Raw genomic sequence first — 5,944 nt, 5'->3', positions numbered from 1 at the left:
GTTTTATAAATAAAAAAGTACATGAGGAATGAACTCCTTCCTATTAACTTAATTTTTCAAGTAAGAAACTAAAAATAAGATAAATTACAAATTTAATCTGGATACATTTATGATTTAATTTAAAGAAAGAAGTTAAAATGTATCTAGGAGAGTTGGCCGGATTACACTCGAGTTCACTATAGCTTAATGAGCTTGTAGTGTGCTCAATAAATTCAGAGATCATCATATTTGATTAGTAAGTTTGCTTGTGTTTGCTAGAGCTCTCACTCTAGTAGAGCAAACTATTAAGAAAAATGTAGAGTTCAGTGTTTAAACATTTCACACAAAATGTAGGAATCACAAAAAAAATTAGTGTGGTCTCTCTTAAGATATATCCGGAGATCACAACTTAAGAAAAATATGATTTTTCTAAGATCTCATTATTACCATAGAGAAGAATTGAAACCATTTTGATTTTGTTTTTGTTTTTTGGAATCACAAATGTCTTGCATTAGTCATGTATTGCTTCAACTATTAATATTTAACAGCCTCTAAAAAGCATTTTCTACCACTTTTGACCTAATGGTATTATTGAAACTCCACAATCTTTGGCTTTTGAAACGCGCCTTTGAAGTGTTAAAAGTTTTTACATAATGGTTTCATTGAAGCATCACAACCTTCGGCTTTCAAAATGTACTAATCAATTTAATCATAATATATATTAAAGATCTATACAACATTCTGCTACTAGATTATTAATATTTACAATCAAATGTCTCCCAATAATAATATCACACATAAAGAATGGTATCACTAAATTTGAACCACTTTTTAGTGTAAGTTCTCAAAAATAAAATAAAAAAAATAAAAAATAAAAAATATAATTATCGTGTAACATGAACCAATTATCCTATATATGTCACACTGACCCATAGATTTGACATTACATGACAATCGCCACGGCAACCCGAAGAGGGATACATATACTACTCAACCTTCGAGCCGCCGTAAGGCTAATAAAACCTTGGAATAAATAACACTGAATAGAATATACAAAATAAGGAACACAAAGATTCACAGGGAAGCAACACTATTATAACATGATAGCTAGTAGAGTTCAATGAAACATGCTCGTAGTAAATACAACAAAGTTTTCAAGAACTAGACAAGCATACAAACCACACATATAGACTTCAAACACACTAGTGGATCCATGTTCCTATACATCGTAACATGTTCAAAAGAAACATACATAAGACCGGAAAGAAACAAGATAAATAGATAATGCCTAGCACTCCGCCTCGTCATAGCGCTCACTAGCCGCTAGAGCCTAGAAAGGAGAGAGGGTGACTAATCTAAGTCACTCGATGAATGTGTTAGCACAATTCTGATAGAATACACAAAAAATAATCGATAAAACCTACAAAGCTAAGCTTTTTGCCATAATATATATAGATTAGAACATTTTTGGCATATAACAAGTATGTATAAGTATAAGAAAACCATAGATAGCATAAAAGAATCCTTTTGTTCAAATGCGGGTTTCAACATTCATAACTCATGAATGGTATAATATGAGTTTTAAACAATAAAATATAATACTCTTCATCAAACCAATTTACTTTTCCAAATATTTTACAAGAGATCACATCTCAAGGTTTTACTTTTGCATAAAAAAACATAATTTCTTTTTAAAAAATATGAAGTTTGCATCTCAAGAAAAACAAGTAGTGGTCTAGAAATCTCTAAACTCTAGCCGTGACTCAAGGTTAAGTTCAGAGCCGTCAAGATCCTTATTCCCTTGACGTTGACCCATTGGTCCACCAGGTGGTGACTCCGGCTTCCCGATGAATATCCAATCGGGCTCTACACACCCACCCTGAATCGACCAATAACCCGAGTTGGTCTTCGCCCACCTCAACAAAGTTAGTCTGGAAGACTGCCTACTGCAGCAGGATGTTATCATAAAAAATAATGCAATACATGCATATTTCCTCATAGAGTGCATATTCAGGACAACATTTAAATATCGAGAATAAATGTCATTTCCACAAACATCAATGTTAGAAGCATGCTTGAATAACCAAAGCCTCATAAATCATTTCAACTCAGAAAATAGGTATAATCATAAACATGTTTTTTTCCAAACATCAAGAGTTTTTATATGGCTCAATAGCATAGGAATTTCCTTCCAAACCGATTGAAACATTGATTCAAATACAATAAAACTATGAAATACTTTCAAATAGAGTAATGGAAATTTTTGGATAATATTCTAATAGAATCATGCAATCACAAATCCCCACTCACAACTTAGGCAATTTAAAACCCAAGTGCGCTATCATGAGGCTCCTTGTCTCGAGCTGAGCTCTCACCACCTAACCATAGCACACACACACTCACAAAAACAAGCAAGAATTAAGCAAAGGAAAACAAGAATGAAACCCTAGGTCTATTAATGCCATGCAACCCCTAAATCGGTCCTAAGGTTGCCTTTAAGACTAGGTTTCAAGGTTTCTAATGAATTCCTAAGGGTTTGAGCTTCACTCTAAACCAAAGAAGGCAAAGAAACAACCAAGGTCTATGGTGCTATAGTAATGCTATAGTGAACAAGAACCATAGCAAGAATTGGTACAAGGATACAATCAATCGCAGAAAATAACAATGCTACTAACCTCTCAAGTTACAACATCAACCAACTAGAAAGAAGGATAAGAATCAAATCACAATCCAACCATTAGATCATCTATCCATCTAACAACATGGGAGAAAGAAAGGAGATGCTTACCTCTAGCTCTCAAAGGGGAGATGGATGGATCTTGGGGCTCCAAACTTGGAAGAACAAGGCCAACAAACCTCTTTTCTTACTCTAAAGATCACCCAAGGATGAGAGGAAGAAAGAAGAAGAGAGGATTCTAAGAGAGAGGGCAGGAAACACCACGCAAAAGAGGCCCAAAAGGGCTTAAAAATCAGGCAGGGCATAGGCGGCCCAATAGCTGGCCAATGTGGCTCAGCCTTTGATCTAAGCCACGAAGGTGAGCATGCACACCCATGTCTCAATCGTATGAAGTCAAAAATGACTCAAACACACAAAAAGAACTTAGTCTAAATGATCGAGGTAAAAACAAATAAGTCGGAACAATAGTTCGAGATGATGCACACTGAAAAAGCCGAAAACATAACAATATGCATGTATCGTAGTACACTCTATACTCTCCTAGTAATATATATATATATATATATTGGTAGCATCTTAATATTACCGTGTTCTCATTCTTGATTCACAAATATTTACAAGAGATGCACCCCTAACTCTTATTAGAAGTGGTCCACTTCTATACTTAGGTGGGATCTAAACTGACATGTAGTCCATCCATTAAGAGAGATTTCAACTATATCTTATCCTTAGTTAAATATGGCACCCATGGAACTGCCAATTGATGACAATTTGTTCTTATCCCTTGAATCTCAAAACTAATGATGTACTAGAATAAGGTAAGGTTCTCACTGCCACCAACTATAAGAGTTTTAAGCCCATCTGGACTGTACTTATAATTACTTTGTCTTTCGTAAACAAATTCACTAAATAATCATTAGTTCTCATAAAGATGCTGGCTATTGTTAATCAATTGCTTGATATATTCATGTCTCAACCTAATGTGTCCAGACTTTTCATTACAAACTTTATTATAGCCACGAGACACAGTGGACTCACTATCATAAAAGATAAAAATAGGAGGCATTGATTGTGGCTGCAAATCCATCCTGATTAATAGATTTATAAATTATTTGTCCTCTTTTCCAACTATTGCTAATGTTGTAAACTTAGTCTCCATATATTGAGTGAGTATAATTTGCACTAAATTATATAGACTTTTTTTTAACTCATGATGAATGAAATGTAAATTATTTTGAACCAAATTTACTCCTAATCTTATTGTTATTCCATTGTAGGAAAGAAAGATAATGATTTGAAGGAATATAATATAAAAATCATAAAATTGGAGAAAAGAAGAGCAAAGTTTCAACAAAGAGGGAACAAGCAAAATAGAAAATCTAGCACCTAGGGCGTTATCATGCAAAGACTTAGGTGCTATAACATTAAGAGGTGCAAAAGAAAAATTATAGCGCTTAGGCGCTAAATTCTTTGCCACTTAGGCGCCACCTCGATTTCAAGTTATAAAAGGGTCTAGGGTTTGAGATGAAAGAAGGAGGAGAATTTCATAGATCAAAAGGCCGAGAGCGAAGATTCTGCGTGGATTCATTATCAGGCTTTAGTTTTTAGTTTTTCTTTGCTTATTTGATTATGAACCTTATTAATATGTCAAGCTTTGCAATTATTATGTTCTAAATATCTTTTCTAGGGCTATAATATAGCCAGCCTATGAAAACCTAGATTCATCTTTGTTTAATTTAATTGATGCTCTTTTGAAGATTATGTTGGATATTTTAATCTATGCTTAATACTTGTAATTGCTTGATCACCAATTGTATGATTAGTAATTCGATTTAAGACTAAGAGATGATAATTGAATTAGGTCTTGGTTGAAATATCATATAATCATCATAAGATAGAGATATTTATGAGATTGTATGCATCATTATAAATTTCTAGAGTTTAATGAGTTCCTTAGATTCACAGTTATCTCAGAGATGATGTTAACTTATCTAATAGAATATGCTATTGATGCTTGAGAAAGATCAATATGTAATTTAGGAAAATTTAATGACAAAATAAGAAATAAACATTGATTCATTCAACTAGACGATCTAGGTGAAATTAGTTTAGGTGAACTTAGAAACCATAGAATACGTTGGCATTGATTTCTTCTCATTTAATTATCTCTCGATAGTCCTTAAATTAGATTTTATAAATTAAATCTTTTCAATCTCATTAATCAAGTAGAATTATTGTTAGTAATTTTGGTAATTAATAAACTCAATCCTTGTGGAACGATACTCTCTTATCATTATAATGCATACTCAAATTGGTGACTAACTTCGAATGTCTAAACACTCTAGTTATTACTATCTAATGCTTAGAACTAGGCTTATACATCTAGCTAATTTGCACACAGCAAAGATAGTATCTAGCCTTGTGTAATACGAGGCATACATAAGACATCTTATGGCACTAGTGCACTCTAACTACATAATAACTTTTTAGGATTCTCAATTTAATTTGAGGGTCATAAAGAGTCTTATGTTCCATAAATTTAAACTTATCTAATATTTTTTTCGATGAAGTGACTTTAACTCAACACAATTCTCCACTAAAAGTCTTATCTACTTCACACAAATCCTTCATTTGGAATTGAGAAGTTAGATACCTTTTAGTATCATTAGTACCTTCCAAATTTGTACAAAAAATTAATAGGTCATTAATGTATATACAAATTATAACACCATTTTCAAATCGAATTTAGAGTATAGATACACTTGTTAGCAATGTTATACCTAAACCCATGTTTTAGAATTATGATATCAAACTTTTATGCCATTGTAATTGCTTATTTTAGTATGCACACAAAGACTTAACTAACTTGTGATCGCTTTTTCTTATTACCATGTAGAATAAATCCTTCAGTTATTCTATGTATATTTGCTCATTAAGTTTACTATTCAAAAATGCGTTTAATATCCATTTGATGAATATATAGCTTATAAATGGATACTATAGCCATAAGAATTTGAATCTAGGTCATACGAGCAACTTGAGCATAAGTATCAAAAATAATCTATCCCTCTTTTTGCTTAAATCCTTTAGCCACTCAGCATAGCCTTTAAAGGCTTGTAATGTTTAGTTAGCATCATATTTTGCCTTAGATCCCGGAGGTAGGTCAACTAAGATCCATGTGTTATTCAAAAATAATTGAATCAATTTCATGATTTATTGCTTTCCTCCAAAAGATAGTATCCCTAGAAGGCATTGCTTCTTTATTATTTGTGAGTCCCTCAAGAGCAA

The sequence above is a fragment of the Dioscorea cayenensis genome, chromosome 3 (genome assembly GCF_009730915.1).
Source record: "Dioscorea cayenensis subsp. rotundata cultivar TDr96_F1 chromosome 3, TDr96_F1_v2_PseudoChromosome.rev07_lg8_w22 25.fasta, whole genome shotgun sequence".
In the NCBI taxonomy this organism is placed as follows: Eukaryota; Viridiplantae; Streptophyta; class Magnoliopsida; order Dioscoreales; family Dioscoreaceae; genus Dioscorea; species Dioscorea cayenensis.
The sequence above is the reverse complement of the archived record's forward strand: the minus strand, read 5'-3'. Positions refer to the sequence as shown.